The sequence below is a fragment of the Centruroides sculpturatus genome, unplaced genomic scaffold (assembly GCF_000671375.1).
Source record: "Centruroides sculpturatus isolate CEXI.00-Female unplaced genomic scaffold, Cexi_2.0 scaffold544, whole genome shotgun sequence".
Lineage (NCBI taxonomy): Eukaryota > Metazoa > Arthropoda > Arachnida > Scorpiones > Buthidae > Centruroides > Centruroides sculpturatus.
This window is the reverse complement of record NW_019384736.1, coordinates 368,916-390,478: the sequence shown is the minus strand read 5'-3', so window position 1 is coordinate 390,478 and position 21,563 is coordinate 368,916. Positions and strand designations below refer to the sequence as shown.

The window sequence follows — 21,563 nt, the reverse complement described above, 5'->3', positions numbered from 1 at the left end:
AAACAAGTATTATCTGCTTTCGTGATTCGAGATTATCATGTGGTATTTCATAATACCGTAATAAGTTCTATTAATTTATTTATTGATGAATTTGATTTTTCCCTTATCCTGCCAATATTTCTATATTCTATTAAATGTATTCGTCGTTAGTCATAGTATTCTTTTTATTTTATTTTCGTTTTATCAGAAAGTAAATTAATAAAAAAAATCGTTTTCTATATTTTTATCAATAAGCTATTAAACTGCTTATAAACAGAAATCATTATCGATGTAGAGAGTAAAAGTCGATTCTGACTTGCTTCAGCCCGAAACAGTTTTGAACATGATCAAATAATACTAAAGACAGCAAAGAAACATACTTGATCTTAATATTTAATGAAATCTAACAAATAAATAATTAAATTCAAAGTTTTTAACAGCTTAAATTCTTTAATCAACTACTTTGTTTTTTCTTTAATTTTTCCTATGTATTAGTGGAATATATAAATTATTTATTATATTACGTTGGTATTGATTTATGACCCGCAAAACACAACTAAACAATGTTGCCCATTAAACAAAACAATCATTATTTCTGCCTTTATTAACTACTCGATTATTTATATTAGCAAACTATCAATAAATTTGCTAAAGAGATAACGATATATGAGTCAATTTAAGGCGAAGTGGCATATGTACGCCTATTAGAGATCATCATATAACATTAAACTGTAATACCGTAAGAACATTCTTAAGCGAGTTCAAAATTTCTTTATCATTGCTTTAAACTTTAAAAATACAGTATTTTCTTAAATATTTTTATTCATTTAATCTCAATAAAAATAACAGCACATTAAGTATACTGTAGTTTTAAAATTTACCCTTACAATATACATTACATTTCAATTTATTACATTTTGTCATCATTGTTCCTTATCAATATTGTTTAAATCTCTACGATGTTTGTTTTTACCTCATTTTAATGTTCTTAATGTCCTAGACTAGTCTGTTTACCGCTAAAGTAAAGACTGCCATCAAGTTAAGTATTGAGAAATGAGATCTCTACAGAGGAATAAAAGCTATATTTTTTGGATCGTTATTAAAGCATCAGATAGTTTAAAAGAAACCAACATTTAAAACAACATAATAATAATATGAATCAACAATTAAATATATTAAAATTATTCGAAAGAAATTCNTATCCTGCCAATATTTCTATATTCTATTAAATGTATTCGTCGTTAGTCATAGTATTCTTTTTATTTTATTTTCGTTTTATCAGAAAGTAAATTAATAAAAAAAATCGTTTTCTATATTTTTATCAATAAGCTATTAAACTGCTTATAAACAGAAATCATTATCGATGTAGAGAGTAAAAGTCGATTCTGACTTGCTTCAGCCCGAAACAGTTTTGAACATGATCAAATAATACTAAAGACAGCAAAGAAACATACTTGATCTTAATATTTAATGAAATCTAACAAATAAATAATTAAATTCAAAGTTTTTAACAGCTTAAATTCTTTAATCAACTACTTTGTTTTTTCTTTAATTTTTCCTATGTATTAGTGGAATATATAAATTATTTATTATATTACGTTGGTATTGACTTATGACCCGCAAAACACAACTAAACAATGTTGCCCATTAAACAAAACAATCATTATTTCTGCCTTTATTAACTACTCGATTATTTATATTAGCAAACTATCAATAAATTTGCTAAAGAGATAACGATATATGAGTCAATTTAAGGCGAAGTGGCATATGTACGCCTATTAGAGATCATCATATAACATTAAACTGTAATACCGTAAGAACATTCTTAAGCGAGTTCAAAATTTCTTTATCATTGCTTTAAACTTTAAAAATACAGTATTATACTTACATTTTCATTTATTTTTGTATTTATTATTAAAATTTTTTGCTGTATATATATATCTCAAAAATCTTAAAGGATATACTGTATTTGATCTGCGGTTAAACTTTCAAAATTCTTGCATTTTATATGTATTAAATATTATTTAATGAATATTATCTTAAATATGAATAATTCTAAAATGTGTGATGACTAATTAAGATTCATCAAATGTGCGATGAATCTTAATTAGTCATCATACATTTGATGAATTATCTGGACTATTTATATATTAAAAAATGTCACAATATATTGTATCATAATACTTATGCAAATTCTATTTATATACTAGGTCCTTGATTAATATATAATTCGGAATCACGAAAACAAGTATTATCTGCTTTCGTGATTCGAGATTATCATGTGGTATTTCATAATACCGTAATAAGTTCTATTAATTTATTTATTGATGAATTTGATTTTCCCCTTATCCTGCCAATATTTCTATATTCTATTAAATGTATTCGTCGTTAGTCATAGTATTCTTTTTATTTTATTTTCGTTTTATCAGAAAGTAAATTAATAAAAAAAATCGTTTTCTATATTTTTATCAATAAGCTATTAAACTGCTTATAAACAGAAATCATTATCGATGTAGAGAGTAAAAGTCGATTCTGACTTGCTTCAGCCCGAAACAGTTTTGAACATGATCAAATAATACTAAAGACAGCAAAGAAACATACTTGATCTTAATATTTAATGAAATCTAACAAATAAATAATTAAATTCAAAGTTTTTAACAGCTTAAATTCTTTAATCAACTACTTTGTTTTTTCTTTAATTTTTCCTATGTATTAGTGGAATATATAAATTATTTATTATATTACGTTGGTATTGACTTATGACCCGCAAAACACAACTAAACAATGTTGCCCATTAAACAAAACAATCATTATTTCTGCCTTTATTAACTACTCGATTATTTATATTAGCAAACTATCAATAAATTTGCTAAAGAGATAACGATATATGAGTCAATTTAAGGCGAAGTGGCATATGTACGCCTATTAGAGATCATCATATAACATTAAACTGTAATACCGTAAGAACATTCTTAAGCGAGTTCAAAATTTCTTTATCATTGCTTTAAACTTTAAAAATACCTGATATAGCCTAAATNTAAATGAAAATATGCCTATCATTACTTAAAAGAATAAAAAAATAATAATAAACCTGTGTCAATAATTGTAATTTAAATTCTGTTAAAATATTCAATTAATCGACGTTGAATAATTATAAAATTATGTAAAATAAAAACTTAATTCAAAAACTACTATTTTTTTTTTTTTTGAAATAAATTAATATTTAAAATTTTCTAACATTTCCCATCATTATTAGCAATAGTAATACATATGTTATTCATAATTTAAAAAGAATTTATTGATTCATTTGATTATTTAAATAGACCATTAATTGTATAATTTTTTAAAATGAATTTTAAAATATTTGATTCTGGTATTAATAATTATTAAATTTCAAAATCTTTTGTAAATTATGCGTTTAAATAAAGCATTTGTAAATTAGATGTTATTATTAAATAAAACTTAACAATCTCAAATTTAAAATATTGAAAATTATAGAATTTAGGAATTAACAATTTAGAATAATGCGCTTCCATCGTTTGAGTTTTTATATTATTAATTAATAATATTTATTTAATTTTTAAAAACATTTAAATTAATTCAAATATTTACTTAGTAAATAATAATTTTATTTTTTAAAGTTAAATATCAATAAATATTTCCATAAAAAATTAAATTATTTTATTTGTATGATATATGCTTTGTATAAGTCTTAATTCTATAAAATTTTGCAGTAAAATGCAAAATATAAATACATTTTTGCGCGTTTAAATTTTATAAACAGAAGAAGAGAAAAAGCAAATTCGCAGGGAGAAGGCCGAACGAAAGGAAGGGTAAAAGCAATCTTAATATCGATCGTTGAGAGCAATGGTGCAATGCAGTAGGAATGATGTGTTGTCCATGACGAGAAGAGAAGAGAGATTAATCCGCCATGCTGGGCCTGAACGATGATGGTGCATATCAACTATGAGCGTTATAGTTCCTGAATAAGCACTTAATCTCATACAAATTTTATATCAAAATAGTGAAATTAATTAAAATTTTCGATGCTTATAGTATTTATGTATGTTATGTAATATGTTTATACACATAAGAGATTTTAGTTTTTTTTTTTTTCTAAATTAAATTATTAAAAGCTAAAAATTTTCGGGTGTTAAATTTATCTAAAAAGACCATTTGTTTCGGTATTAAGACGAAAAAGAAGGGTTCGTTTTAGCCTTATTTTTATCGATTTTTGCAGACTTCCTAGCTTTTTTTTTTTTTTTTCATAATGGAAGGCGAGTTTATTTTTGAAAATATACAGATTTTTTAATTGAGTTTTTTTAAGTATTAAACGCAAATTTTACATTCGATAATGGCAAAACTACAAATAGAACATTGCGTAATTCACTTCGTGTGTCATTCGACACGCTGCGCAGTCTACACGCTCTCCGCTATGTCAAGCAATACTGCTAATACATGTGCGCTATGCGTTTTCGAGCGTACTGTCTGGCAATATTGCAGAAAGGGAGCAATGGAGATTTCACTTTGTCCATAATGCTATAAGCATTTAACAATCACGTTTAATAATTATATATAATAGATCCGTACAACGCTTTTACTTATTACGTCTATGATTATTTACCGCATATGCGCGATGTATATGTAACACTTACAATACATAATGCTTTACTTAAATCTAAAAAAAGATAAGCGTTAATAAATAGATAGGTAAACATATATAAATGTGTATGAGAGTGTATATATATATATATATATATATGTTGATGTATATATAATCTATTTTAACTTAGTTAAATCTTTAAAAAAATATAAAAATTGACTAATAAAAATGTTATGAATAGTGGAAAAATTTTGCGTAAAGAAAATGAAGCCGTTTATTAAAAATAGGAAATTTTCGCTACGACGCTCTAATATGGCGAACTGAGTAAGTCGCCCTTAAAACACATAGCAAATCGGCGCGAAACGTTGGGACAGTTTCGTGTGCAGTATTCGCCCTTTCCGGCCCCCATCAACCTTCCCTTCCCCATAACGTCATTGGGTGGCCGTTTTGGGTGGTTTCCCTCGCAGGCCCGTGTATTCAGTTATTTGGCCCCGTCGCATATACCGCAGACAACCAAAGCGTCTCGTGCATATCTGGCCTCAGCGTTCTTTGTTCCTTCCTGCACAAAACGCGGGCTCTCAACGGCAGCCGTCAACTGTGATCGTTCGGGTCGAACATTTGCACAATAAGGTGAGTAAACAAAGATTTTTATGTTGCTTAGCAACTCTTTTAATGCACTTAGTTCGAATATTGTCTCCATTAATACTTTTGGAAGTATTTCCAGAATAGTTTTTGACCGAAGGCAAAATCTATGGTTCGCAACAAAATGGCCGTTACCTCCTTACAACATCAGCCTTGAGCCTGAAGTCTCATCGCTTGTATAATCATAGATTTCTTTCGAGATATTCTCATTTCCATTATTTCCAACTCTTTCGTGCCGCTTTTTCAACATTTTAAACTAAGTCCGATGCGTATTTGTTGCATCCACTTGGTTCCGATACTGAGCCTAGCAATGGTGGACGTTGTTGTTGTTTTCAGCCTTCTTCATGGTTCGGAAGGGAAAAGATGGCCGACTCTCCAACACTTCGCTCGGAAATAAAACAGGCTGAGTTGCCCATTAATGCTTACAAGCCATTTTATCCATTCCAATGCCTCGTCTCTTGCTTCTCTCTATTGTATTTTTCCCCTTACTTCTGAAATTAGAATTATTATTACGCTTTTAATTGAAAGGCGTTTAAAAGAAAGACAAAATGGCGAATCCTCCATTAAACCGATTTGGGTGTGGTCGGAATTGAGCCTTCATTTTTTTTTTAAATTAAGTCATGGGATATTTATTTTAAATTTAAAAACTGTTTTAAAAGACAAAATGTTTATTCCGAATAGGTTAATTTTAAAAGCTAAGTTGTATGTTGGAGTCTTTTTTTTCATTTTTTAGGTTTTGTTTTAGCAAAATGTTTGTTTTTAAGATTTCAGAAATTTTAAAGATTTTCATTTAGAAATGATTTAAATGAAAATTTGTAAGCGCATAAGTGATTCTCATTGATGATTTTAATTTTCACGCTTGAAAAAGTTTAATGTTTTAAATTTTGATGAAGATTATAATAATTAGTTTGTTTTAAAAATATTCGTAAAATTTTGTTTTTAAATCATTCGCTTATTTCAGAATTAATTTTGTTTTTCATGTTCATTATGGAACAATGAACATGAAACATGTCGGAAGTTACTTTGAACAAAACTGTCGACTGAACTGAAAATCTTTGAGCATTATTATAATTACACTATGTGTTTATTAACTACATGTGGACACTTAGTGATAGTTTCAGACAGTGTAACAGAGTTGTGGCAGTTCTGATTTTAAATTGTGCAGATTTTCCTTTTTTTTTTTTTAATTATAAAGTACGTTAGTGAATGTGAGAACATAGAGCTAACAAACATTTTCGAATTCTTAAATGATTAAAATTTTTGATTTGCTTATTATAGTGTAGCTTGAAAAATATTAGCAGTGATAAAACGTTGACTTATGTAAAATGTTCTTTATTATAAATTAATCATAACATTGTAATATATGCAATCAGTAATTTCTGTTTTGCATACATATGCATTCTACAATGTGTTAGCCCCATGCAAATTTTGAAAAGCAACTTTGTGATTGTGTATTTATATTCGTTAATTATATATAAAATCCTAATAATGTATAAATTACTATATTAATGCAATGAAAAAATTTATAAAATCAATACATCAGCTAATTTAATATTGATCATAAAAGATGAATATTTGATAATCAAAATTTAAATGATTATATAATATGCAATTTATTCAATGTATTTATACATCTACATAGTATTTTATACATTGCATCATTGAACATTTTCATATTTGATTAACTAATTTTTAAATTATGAAATTTTAAAAAAGTTGAAATTTTAATTAAATAATTGTTGCTGTCATTACATCTTATTCGAATTACAAAAGCTATATCTAAATTAAGATTATATAATAGATGTCTGGGTAAGTTATTGTATTTTTTTTTTATTCTAATGAACTGTTATCAATGTAAATGTCCAACATGTGTTGTGCTTAACTATTACAGGGTATTTATGATTTATATTCATTATGAATTGGATGTGACTTTGAGGGTAACCATTAATGGAACAAATCTTCATAATTTCTTTTAACTTATTACCTTAACAAGAATGCAACACTCAATAAGTTCACTCATTGCTGAATAAAATATACAATTTTTGAGCTTAGAATAAGTCCTTATCTTCCTCCAAAAGACTACTTACTATTAGAGAGTACTGCCTGTAACTTTCATCTTGCAGCTGTACGGTTTATTAGAATAAATATATTTAAGAAAAATATATTTAATTTAAATAATTAAACAGTAAAATATAATTGAAAAGGTGGCTCTGCTGCATTATGTCAAAAATAGATGTATCCTTTTCTACTAATTTTTGCAATTCTATGAAATTTAGAGGAAAATATTTTACTATTAGATTTGAATGTTCAATATAAAAAAAGGGACACACGTGAAATATTTGATTAATAAATGTCCATTTTGATTTACTTAGTCTAATGAAAGTGGGAATATATTCAAAAATTTTATACTTTGGTAAGTTTTAATTAGGAATGTCTGTGAAATAATGCTACATTTAGAATTTACATTTTTTTTGTATAAAAGTGTACATTAAGAATGAATACATTAATTGTATAATACTAAAATTGATGAATTCTAAAAATGTTTTTTCAAATGTCTTCTTTTTACTGTTTAATATGAAGATGATATTTCAAATGTCTATTAAATGCCTCCTTTTTAAAATTAAAAAAAAAAATGCATCTCCCTTAACATAAATGTTTACCCAAAATTTAAATTGTTTCTGTTGTTAAAAAATAAAATTAAAATAAAAAGATTTAAAAATGTCAAAAAAGTATTACTACTAATTAATTGCAAATATTGATTAAATGCTTTTTACTTGGACCAATGAATGAATATAAGATAAAGTACACTGTAGACCTGATGGGATGTATATATCATTGTAGTATTAGAGAACAGTCCTAATGCCAAATGATATATTTTGAGTTATTATTAGAACAAGTATATTCCACTTTTTCTTCAGGCATAGGGTCCTGTGTTTTTCAATTTCATTTGTTATGATTGACACTGTCATCCGTAATGAAGTTAATTTGGTGGGTACATTAAGAAGGAATACATTAATTGTATTCCTTAAAAGTTCTGTAAAACATGAACTATCACTTAGTAAGTTTTCCATTATTATGGTGATGTATGGGATTTAAAAGTTTGATTTTCAAAACAGTAGTCTCAAACTCAGCACTATAACCTGGAGTCCGGATAACTCGGCCATACCCTGGCAGGGCAAAAAAATCCTTAGTTAATTAATTTTCATTATAGACAGCTTTATGCCTCAAAGTATTTTTCTGAGGTCTGTCTTATCAGGTAAATTACTGTACACAGTGTATTCATTAATTTTCATTTTCATGTAGTAAAGGCTCTATGCCTCCATAAAGGACGTACTTTTCCTTTGTTTAAGGGTATTTGGGCAGTTTATTCTCTGTTGTATTCTCAAGCAAACAATACATACAAGTACAGTACTGTATTTTCTGAGGAAACACTTGTACTTAGTCTTTTTAAACCCCATTCCCAATAACCCGGCATTTTCACAAACTCGGCCACCCTTCGGTTCACATTAGGCCGAGTTTTCGAAACTACCGTATAAAAAAGCCTGAGTTTTAGTGTGGTTTTAAGGACAACCAAAGCAACTTACATTTTTGAACATAAATAATATAGTACATATTGTATATAGTCTTATGTTGTTATGATATTCAGGCTAAAAATAATAATTCAAGTTACATTAATTATAATAGAGACAGTACAATGTGTTTTGAATACACCATTATTTCAATGCCACATTTGAGAAATTAAGCTCTATTGTTGATGTATGTCTGCTCATGATATTGCATTTATTTTTTACTGTAATTGAAAATGATTGTTTTAAGCATAATGTATACATAATGCTTTCAGATCAGGAGAAATATTAGCATCAGTTAGATTTTGGTTGTTTCTCTATTTCAGACTTATCATTGAAATGGTGATAGTGTGTGCTTAAAATATATCCTCTAGATCTAGTTTGTAATTCAAAAAGTTTTCATATTATTTTTAATTTGTGCATTGTAATCATGTATTATATGTATATATAGCCAGATATTTGAGTGGGTCATTGCATTACTGATGGCTTGTGTAGAATTTGGTAGGCTACTGTAAAAAAATGCAATATCCCATAACCACTAGCAATAGATTATTGTGCAAGGAACTGCAATATCAATATGGCAGTTATTTTCGTGTTATGCACACCATATGCAAATTAATGATACACATGATGATAATCAATATAAAAAAAGGTCAAACAAGAACAAATGTTAATTTTTATTCTTTGTGACTATGTAGTCTACTTTTGAATTTGATGTGCCGGTTTTCTGTTTCATTCATTGGTCAGCTGCTGGTGACATTTTTTTTTATGTTGTTCCTTTTAAACTTTAGTGGAGAGTGACAGTGAGAACTGTAAGAATATTAGTGTGGGAAATGCTGTCTGGTGTGACTACATCTTGTACTGTTGAGTAGATTTTCAAAATGTAATTTGTTTATTTTGGTTGTCTTTTTAATCACTCAGCAGTGAGCAGTGAATATATTCGTCAAGGGCGATCGTGTGGCAGTGGTGAAGGACGTATATATACCAAATTCTTTTGGGGGAATTGCCAAAAACTACTGCAAAAAATTCACATAATTAATTATGTAACAATAAAGACTTTTCTTTACTAGACATAACTGTTTACAAAATCTTTTTCTGAAACAGTAATGAGAAAAAACACATGGAAAAATACTGTAAAAATTTTGCACGTTTATTCTCCACTACTAAGGGGTAGCACCATACCTGACTATTCCACTGTTGAAAGGTTAAAATACATTTGTACCCTAGTCTGTTTCAGTCTACAATTTTCTTGGATGCTTCAAATAATTTCCATTAAATTTAAAAGTGAAATTAACAGTTACTTTTTGAGTATTTGATTACACCAGTGTTTCTCAACCTCTAACGAATTGTTGCCCCCTTCACTTCAAAAAAAGTATTAATTGATAAATTTCCTGACAATGGCCACTTTGGAGCAGGTTTGAGGATTCAGATCCGATAGAGGTGGAAACAACGTGTCAGGTTGCGTGGGTTGTTGCCCACCCCTCTTGGTCGGATTATTATGGTGCACACGCTTGTAGATGTTGTACAAGGTTGTTCGTGAAAGCAATTCGAGAAAGAAGGTGTTACATTTGTCGTACATATATGGGATCGTGTCTTTCTACAAATGATCCTACAAAAAGATGCAGATATTGCGATCTAGAAAAGTTATACAGACATGGATTGAAACCGATAAGATTTGGAGTACATGACGACAAATGGTACATGCTGGATATGATTCATTGTATAAGAAGTGGAGTAGTTATTGATTATGACCCTGGAATACCTCTTGTACACTATGAAATGGGTGTTATAAATCGATTTAAGTACAACTTTCAAATCATATGTAAGATGGTTTGAGAGAAATCGATCTGAGAACCCTTTTATTAACATAGAGGGATTGGAACTATTACGTTATGATTTGTTGTCGAGAGGATTGACTATGGCAGCAATTCTAGAATGCATAGAAATTCACGTGTTGAAAATCGAATTTAGTTACTTTGATCCGTATCAATGCCTAATTTTAGATAACCAAACCTGGTCAATTAATATTTTATATAAGGTATACCAATTTCTTGCGAAATGGAGAGAAAATGGCCCTAACGAATTTGATGTCTGGATGTACATAATTTTGGGTATAGAGGGCACAATGGATTTTAATTTATAAAAATTTGTCGTCATTCTCTTTTTACACAAAACAAATTTTATCTTGGGATTTATATTAAACTCGCCTACATTCTAATGGATGATTGATTTTTTACAAACGACATTTAAAATATCTTCATAATTTTAATTGTATTTAAACAAAGATAAAGTAACAAAAGGTATGTGCTTGAAGTTTAAGAAAAGATGAATTTAAATGTGACAAAATGTTAATTTGCAGTTTTGTGCTTCTCTTTATGAAATTTTAAAATATGCTTTTTGTACCGATTTTAGATTGATTTTAATAAATGCTTTTTATTAAATTCCGTTGGCAAAAATCCTCGGCATTGGAAAATTTTGCCAACGGCAACACCAAATTCGTACTGCATCGAATAGACTAGTGACTAGTATAATGTTATTTGTTTAATTATTGTATGATATAACAAATAAAATATCTAATTATTCTTAATATAATNATTCAAGGGGTGAAATAATTGGGATTTCTAATTATCAGATATTTATAATATGCCAAATGTCAAGTAACTGATTTATTAAGCAAACTGAATACAGCTATGTATACAGATGCTATTTTCATTAAATAATAATAATGTTATTTAATTATTATTAATATAATGTTTTACTCTATCGCCCAAAAAAATGTTTTTTGCCCCCAAAATATAAATTGTTACTAATCGCCCCCTCAGCATGGAAAAACACCCACATGGGGGTGATATTGTCCCCGTTGAGAAATACTGATTTACACTATCAGTCTAGTGTAATTGTATAGTGTTACATATTGAAAACTTGCTGAAATTATGGAAAATGCATTAGTATAGAAAAAACTAGAACATTTCAGCTTACACAATGTTGTTTTCAATGTTGTTTGTGTATATATTTGTTAATTTATTAATAGTGTTCAGGCACCATTTGGAGAAAAAAATGCAAAGACAGAAGGAAAATATAGTATAGTACTGTAAGTATAAAAACTTAAAGTATAGTAGAATAATATGTGTTGCATCACAAAATACAGTAGTGATACATGTTATATACAAATACATGTTAGCAGTTTAAGTTATAAAACAAGTGTTATTTACAATGCAGTACAGTCCTATTTTTTTATGAACTTTAATAATAAAAATTGAGAAATGTGAGATACATTGCACACATCAAGGGACAGAACAAGTGACTGCAACTAGCAGCAGCAAGATGGACTGGAGCAGATCTAAATGGAATGCCTAATCCACAGTTCATTAGTATACAGTAATGTAAATGGATTTATGACAGCTAGGAGTAAGTTGAGTTTATTATCGTCTGTACAGTATGTAAATTAGGTACCGTAAGTCTAATACAGCACTAATTTTATACATTTCTTGTGAAAGAAACACTTCTTATTCAACGGCCATAAAAAATTACTTATATTAATGATGTCTCCAAAGGTCAAGTTATCTTTCTGCGATAAATTATTTATCAGATATCGCGGCCGCCGTATCGTGTGCTGTTCCGCGACAAAGACAAGCTTTGAACAACGGGCGTAGTCGAACGGTACACACTCGGTAAGTAATCCTATAATTTTTTGTTTATAGCATAGTTTATATGGATTACTCCCAAAAAATTATACGTGTTTTGGAAATGTTGAGTGGAATTAGTCTAGAATCGGTTAATTTTATAGAAGAAAACCTTTCGAACAGCCTTAGTCCGTAAAGTTCCCACCTATCGGGCTGCGATTGGCTCATGTATTTAATCGTTCCTACAACGTAATTTTCGGTTAGCGTGGAACGTATCTAAGCGTTATAGGGGGGTCTACTGTATATTATTTTACATATATGTATGTATGAGTTCAATATTTTAGGCAATAAATGTATGTAATACTACATTCTGATTATAATTATTGTGTTCAATACTTATAAACTATGTGCAACATAGGTATTCTATTATAAAAATATATATTGTGTATTTCATTAAAATTGCAGTATCTAAGAAATCATAGCTGATTCATCTGTTTTTAAATTCAGCACATAAAAGACAGAAATTGTCATATTTTGTTTCTGAAGAAAACAAAGTTTAAATTTATAGACTAGTGTTATGAAGTAAGTTTGTACAAAAGTTTAGATTTTTTGGTGTACTAAAATTTTTATTTGAAAATGAATATAAATTTAATTTACTGTAATACTCACTATTAAGCATTTATTAGAGAATATTGCAATAATGAAATATTCAAACTCTTAGAATAAAAATTTTTCTGTATTTCCATTTTTTACATTAATCAGTCTTGCAAACTAGATACAAGAAATCCTCGTTAATTCAAAATTCAAGGGGTGAAATAATTGGGATTTCTAATTATCAGATATTTATAATATGCCAAATGTCAAGTAACTGATTTATTAAGCAAACTGAATACAGCTATGTATACAGATGCTATTTTCATTAAATAATAATAATGTTATTTAATTATTATTAATAATAAATATAAATATAAATAAAGTGTACGTAAACAGCATGTGTTGGGTGAGAACCTCGCAGGTTGTCAGATAGGTTTTTTTTAATAAAAAGTAAGGCAGAATTTTTCAAAATGTAGCTCTAATTATTTTTAAAGTGGTTCAGCAAGTAGCAAGTTGCCCAAATCTAGTAGTATAGACTCCTACAAAAATCTCAATCTGCCACTCACTTCAATGTCTTAATTCTGAAACCCAGCTGTATTTTGAGCTAAAAAAAGAAAGTGTAGTCCATGAGTAAGGTGACACCTGAAAATGTGTTACCGTAAAAGCAAAGCTATATAAAGCAGATTACAGTTGTTCTTGGTCTATTGTTCTCTTATAGCACGGAGGCACTTCTGTCTAAATGAAAGAGTTAATGTGTGCATAGAAAATTCTGTCCACAGTTTGGACAGAATTTTCCCTTTGAATTTTGAGGTAGCTGTATTTCGAACAAACTAACTTTTTAACATGTAAATCTCCCCAACTGGGACAAGAATATGGTTATGAACTAATGGGATTTCAAACCATCCGAGTTTGAATTAATGAGGATTTTCTGTACTGACTAACTGAAATAACAACAGTGAAGATAAATCACTAATTTTTCTTAGTAGAGAAATTGTAGTGTCAATTGTTTCCATTAGCTTTTCAACTATTGAATGTTACTTATTAACTGGAAGCAACAATTGCTTATAACTTTCATATAAAAACTAACATTAAATTATTTTTCCTAGTGCGATTGATGAAATTTTTAAAAAATTCATTCTAGAAATAGCAACACTTATGTGTAACTCAACAGAAAATAATGAAATATAGGAATAAAATTAATTTATGCATTTGTAATTTTAATTCATATATAAACAACTTAAAGCCCAATAATCATATCAAAGTCAGTGACTACTAAATTATTGGTATTTAATAATTATTATTAGCAGGAATGTAGCCCAATTTAATCCAGTAATTGGCTTTGATAATTTAAATTCATTTTATACCTCATTATTCACTAACCAATGTAGCAATTATTAAACATAAATCATATATACAATGTGTTTAAAAAAACCATTCAGCATTTATATAATAGCTAGTTTATATACTGAATAAAAAAAAACTAGCAAGCATATCTCAAATGGGTATACTTTCATTTTGAGCAATGTTATATGTATCATGATTGACTTATTGACTTCTATATGCCACATATGATGTAAATAAATAATCTTGTATTTATTGAGCTAAAGATTTGCATGCTTGGCATCTTACAAGTCATAAATGAAAATTTCAGATTTTTGACAAGACTAAACACATATGGAAAGGAAGGCCATGTAAGGCATGTTAATGTTGAGATAAAGATATGACAAAATTACTTCTTTTCAAATTATATGCAGCACATAGTATTTAGGCCCTGTACACACTAGGCGTTTTTCAACGTGCGTTAAACGCGCGTTTTAAAGAACCAAGAGTTCTATGTAGCCGTATACACTCAAATGCCAAGCGCGCGTTTATAGATTTTTGTTAAAACGTGCGTTTTGTGGGCACTTTACGGGCGCTTTGAGATATATGTGCTGCCTTATAGCGACGATGGAGGAGCACACACAATCAATTACTTTCTCGTCCATTTCCAAACTGAGCCAGTGCTAAACGCCGAACTAACGCTCGTCGAACGCCGAGCTAACGCGCGTTAGCTCGGCGTTAAACGCGCATTGAAAAACGCCTAGTGTGTACAGGGCCTTAAGACTGATTTATTGACTTCTAATATACAAAATTGCTCATATCTCTTAAGTTGTATTGAGTTTTTGACCTGTTTAATAAGGTTGATTTTATTTAGTGTGATTTGTACTACCTTGGTATAAATGCTGAATGGTTTTTTAAAATATCAATTACCCCAAGCTGTTTTTTTATCTGATTAAATGACTAGCTAAATTATTTCTTCTGGCAGTTAATAAAATTAAAATAAATATAAACACAGTGGAACCTCATTTAACGAGTATAATTTGTTCCAGAATGTTACTTGTAAAGTGAAGCAATTTTTCATATATAAATTAATGTAAAATATGATAATGCAATCCATGCTGAAAGAAATACTGAAATATTTTATGTATAATGTTTATTCAAATAAAATTATACAATATACATTGTTAAGTAGCATGAATCATCTTCATCTTTTCTAATGTAAAATAAACAACACCTTTCATCAATCCAGCACAACTTTTAATATGTTAAAAACATTTTCGATTGATTTAAGCGATCTTTTCCAGTTATTCTATCATTATAACAAACAAAATATTCGAATTTATGAAATACAAAAATTCAAACTGCAGATGCACATATTATTTAAATTGTGCATCTGTGGTTTGAATTTTGTTATTATTATATTGAACTAATTGAATATTGTTTTACATTATTTAATTAATTCCAGTAAGCATTTGTTTATTTCATCTTTTCTTCTAGCATGGAATGAACCAACCTGGAATTTGAATTCGATTTGCAGAAACAAAAAAAAATTGAAATACAATAATTTCTAAAATTTAATTATAGCCTTTAAATAGCTCAATAAATAGCCAAAGAATTGGCATGTTTATTATATAACGGGCTATGGTTGTTGATGTTTATATGTAATATATCTGAACACAAGTGTGATTACAAGCGACACCTATGATGCTAGCAGAACAAGTGCTAAACACAGACTGATGTAGCATGCGCACATTCTGGGACGTTCCCTCTCCTCATCACTTGTTATGCGAAACTTCACTCATTAAGCAAGTAATTTTTTTTACAATTTGCTCGTTATGCGAATTACTTGTTATGAGAGGTGCTTGTTAAGCGAGGTTCCACTGTACTTTGATTACTGGACTTTAGATAAGTATGTTTCCGTTACAGCATGAGTATTGTTTTGTTTCCATTTCACTGATGGTTTGTAAAGAAATTTGTAATAGCCAGCTAACATGCAGATTGCTTTCCTCAGAAAAAATTTTAGATGGATATACTAATAAAATTATGTAATTCTAGAATACTTCAGTCTATTATCTGGTTTATTTATAAATTCCTTGAAATGAATAATTTATACTATAGGTATGAGGTTAGACTATCATTATAATACAGAATGGCAGTCTAACCATCCATCCTTTAGTAAAAATTTCTTATGGTTAAATTATTTCCAACTAACAAAGTTATAGCCTGAAGTAACCCATCAATCAATAACTTCATTTTTAAAAAAAATCATGCTTGGGTATAAGATATTTTGTTAGAGACACTTCTAAATAAAATAGTCTCTTAGAATTACAGAATCATATATTGTCTTAATCTAAATTGTTTCACTCAAAATTTTTTAAAATTAACTTTTGTATATGTATCTATGAGTGATAACAGAAGAAAAATCCACAGCTAATGAATTTGGTTAAACAATTGGAAAATTTAATTAAAAACACAATTTTTTAACATTGAGTTCCTGGAAACAAATATTTCTTAATTTTCCATTTACTTTGAGTTAAAGATTAAAATTCCTGAATAAGCCAATATATAATATAATTATTAACATTGTTTTTCACATTTAAAACATTACTACACAACATAAAAAATTATAAATAGTTAATCGATGTTTACAGTAAAATACTGGCGCTGACTTTGTTGTTAGCACAAGCTTTTTATATTTGTTGTTATGATTTTCCTTGAATGTACTGTACTGCAAGCATATTTTTCCCCTCTCCTGTTTTTTTTTCTGCAACTTCAATACATAGTTTAATTAATTAATAATTAGTTTAACTGAAATGACGTTGGGTAACAAATAGCACTGATTTTGGCAAATTTAGGGCTTAAAAACTGGCAAGATTGATCATTTAGATTGCATATTTCTTGATATACTTGTGTTGGCTTGAAAGAGTTTTCATGTTACAATTCTGTATTTTTGATCTATATTGTTAAGAGTTGTATTTTCAAAATTTATTCAGTAATTAAATATTTATGTAATCATTTATTTCTTTTATTAGATAAAAGTATCACTATTACAGGAATTTATAATTATGAATGTATAATTATTAGTTTGATTTGTTGAAATTATTTTTAATGTGATTTAGATTTGATTATTCTGTTGTGATTTATGATTGACAAATTCAGAACACTTGTTTTAAGTGCTTAGATATGATTCTTTCATACGACTGATTTGTTTTATAAAGTATTTCTCACTACTAAAGCTAGTATATCCTGATTTGAAAGAATTACTTTATGTGGAATAGATTATCTTTCTATTTCTTTTCATTTAATTTTTGCCATTTGCAAACACATTCTTCAAACTGTATTCAAGTTTTTTTGTCCAGAGAACTTCAAGTTATATCTGGTGAATTCCTGTCTATTGTATCTTTGTAATTCAAGAAGCAGAATGTGCATATTGAATTCTGAAAATCATGAAAGGCAATTATCCCATTAATGGAAGAAGAAAATGAAATTGCAGCCTCATTGCAAAAGATGAGTATCCACTAGAAGTAACAAGTAATTCTCTGGACAAAATCTTAGTTTGAAGAATGTTTGCAAATAGCAGAAATTATTTGAAAGAGTACAAAAAGAAATATATTGTGCATTTAATTTTGATCTGTTGAGCTTCTTTGATTTGTGTTCTTCAATCTCTTTTTATATTTACACTAGCTTAATATTCAGAATAATATTCATGAACAAAAATGAGTTTGCAAGATGTTAATATGTTTACAAAATAACATTGCACAATTTTTTTGTGACAAAGTTAAGACAAACTTAAAAAAAGGATTTATCACATATTTTAATCTGTTTTAAACACAATTCTTATAATATGTAGTTATAAAAAATATTTATGATAAACTTTAATTATGCTAATGGTAAGTATTAAGGAGTTACTATACTGTATATATGAAGTTTATTATGATTACAACAGTTATTACAGGTTAAAATTAGTAGGTAAGATTTCTTTCTATATAATTTAGTAAACAATGAGAAGTGTTTTTTTCCTGTAAAATTTAAATTGACTACTAAGGCTGAGAATGTAAAGATGCTCACACAGTTATATAAAATAAGATTATGATAAAATACCTTGATTTATTTTATAATTTTTTTCATTGTTTTTACCAATAATGTAACAATGTATGCTGTTCAGGAAAGTAAAATTGAAAAATAAAAACTTTTAAAAATATAAAAACATCTTTGCATCATTTTCTCAATGAGAATACTGTTCTGTCAGTGAAAACAACTGAAATAAATCATACAAAATTATAATTTTTTTTAATGCTAACACTTATACAAAATCAACATATTTTAATATTGCATTGTATGTTAATTATTATAAAATAAATTATTCCAAAGACACTCCAAGCATTTAATATCAATGCACCTTAAGTCAAAAAATTCAAACCAAATTCTAAATGCAAGCACTTTGATATAACATGTCTTGTATAACATGATAGTACAGGAACCTATCATGTTAAACAAGACTGAATATCACTACAAGAAAGGGATTAACTTTCAAAAGACAATAAAAGTTATACTTCAGGACAGCGATTCCCAATGCAGGGATGTGTGTTTCTATGGATATGTGAAAAAAATTAATAATGGTGGATGTACTGTATAGTACTATAAGAATATTTGGATTCTGCATTTGAGGCCTTTGGTAATGTCACGGTCTTTATGCTTAGTTTTAAAATATTATATTTTTATTACATCTATATGTCCTTCCTCCAATGCTTTTTGATTTAAAAGAACAACTTATTTTTACACATAATTGAACAATTCTGTATAATTGACTAATGCGCTGATGTTTGACAAACATGTTAAATAAAACTTAAAAAAAAAATAAGAAAATGGGAAACAAAACTTGGAAAAAATGGGCTGCCAAGGGGGGTATGCCAAGTCCAAAAAAGGATGGAAATTGCTGTTTTGGGGAATGGATTTTGCATTTTGCAGTAATAGCAGTTCTAATTTTCCATTATTTCTTTATTATGTGGATTTGCTTCTTTACATATTGCATGTTCCCAAAAATTTATGCTTATAAACTTTTGGGAACATGTGATACATTTTTTTCTTTTTTAAAACAGTCCAAATTTTGTATACTTTAGATTCTAGAAAATCAGTGCTTTTTTTACCACATCCACTAGGCATAATTTAGGACTGCAACAAAAATTATCTTATTATGACTTCCAAAAGAATGAATGAAAGAATGAAGTGTAGTAATACATAACCAGAAAAATTTAACAACTGGTTAAATCAAAACCAAAATAACTAAAAAAACATTCAATTTAACAAATTTATTAATCTTAGTCATACAAAATGTAATGTTCTGATATAAACACAAGTTCAGTAAAAACTAGTCACAGAAATCTTCCCAAACAAACAAAGTTGTTGGGATTTCATGATTTTTAACAGCTAGCAAATTAATAGTGGAGATTTACAAAAACAATAGGTTTTTTGACATTTCTAATTTAATTGCAAGGTTTTTATGCAAGTTCTGTGATGAGTGTTGCCTGTAACTGTTGAATTTTGAATGAGTTTAATGAATATTAATTAATTTGTAACATCCATTTATAAATTAAACTCATAAGCAAACAATAATAGTGCACAGATATGTTTGCATTTTTCTGAACTTTCAGCAATACAAGTAATCATATACAATAATTAAAACAGTAGATCATTGATTATTTGAAACAATTTGTGACTGGAGTTGTTTGGATGACTGATTTTTTGGATAATTGATCATTTACAAAAAATATATTAAACATAAAACTGTACTGTATATATTTTGTATTGCGTGTCTTACAAATACATACCTTACATAAAGTTGTATAAACTGTACCTTACATAGGTACAGTTTAGGTTGGCAGGGGGGAGAGTGCTGCAGCACCACAGCACTAGCAGAAATTTGAATTTGCCAACGAACGCTTTTGGTTAACCATTGTTTCAGCTGATCAATATTTGGATAATCAATATTCTACTGTACTGATTTTTTAAATATAAAATTATGTAAAATTGATTCTAAAAGATGGAAATTAAATGCTGGCAGTTGGGTCTGATCAGATAAGAAAATTTTAACTAAATCCTTTTCTTGAAATCTAATTTAAAAAAGAGCAAGTTTGTTTACATTATTTAATGTCAGTGGTTGTGTTGTTAATAACACAAACTCATATTCACACCAACAACACAACCATTGACATTAAATAATGTAAACAAACTTGCTCTTTTTTGCATTTGTTATTAAAATTTTTATATTGCTGTCTTACAGTTTACTGGTATCACCAATATGAAATGCTTAAACACAAAATATATAATGCAAGCATTTTCAAATTCAAACATTCAAGTAATTACCTATCACAAAGTAAAAAAATCAAAAATGTACATGTGTGTAAGAAAAAATTAAAATTTTCATCTAATTTTTCACTTCTGTTTATTTATTAAAATTTTAAAATTAGTAATTGGTGTCAAAACTAGTTATCAAAATATAATGTTATGATAATTTTAGTTTTTCTCAGCTACAGAATCCAAGCCTCAAACTAATTTTATTGTCTTACCTTTTTTAAAATTGCAATTTGTCTTGGTTTTTGTTACTATGAGTTTGAATGTTATCCTAGAAACTTCTAAGGAGTAAGGATATGTGATTCAGACTCTGTTATTAGTTGATTTATAATCTGATAAAATAAACACACATCTATAACTAATAATTCAATTCTTTCCAAAATTCTGCATAAAAAATATATCACTTTTAGCACAAGAATTTTGGTAGTTCAGTATATCTTTATTATCTTAAACTGTTAAATAGGCCCTCAGCTTAGAATAACCTGTTTAATTTCAGGCACTGGTGATGAAATTACCCCGAACTTGATTAGATACTAGATACACTACCTAATTTCTGGCAACTGATTGTCCTTTATATGCTTTATTTAATTAAGCAAAATTATGAGAGGGAACTTGAAATTCCCATGGTCGCTGGATTAATTCACTGGGCAGCCACAGATGGCATTGTATATTAGGCATGCTTATTTACACTGAACAGTTTTGTGATATTCTTAATTTTACTTAACTTTAACCCTAGCTGTGGCTTTTAAAGGAGAAGAGTGTTAGTGGTGGTATCAAACCTGATCTCAGTCAATATTGGTCAAAGATAAGTACAACTGTTAAAAAAAAAATTGACCATGGTGTTTCATTGTGTAAGCTGCGTGACATCCATGGTATTGGTGACAA

General features: G+C 28.2%; 1 protein-coding gene across 2 annotated transcripts in view; it reads left to right on the top strand.

Annotated features, from left to right (window-relative positions):
- The first annotated feature begins 4,969 nt into the window (after positions 1–4,969).
- The window catches only part of LOC111628280 (zinc finger protein 79-like), a 367,779-nt gene continuing 351,185 nt past the window's right edge, over positions 4,970–21,563 (top strand). The window contains exon 1 of one of the 2 annotated variants that reach the window (XM_023372028.1): positions 4,970–5,212. The gene's annotated coding sequence lies outside the window, so the exon portion shown is untranslated. The remainder of the gene's footprint in view (positions 5,213–21,563) is intronic. The other variant, XM_023372029.1, reaches the window with a different exon arrangement.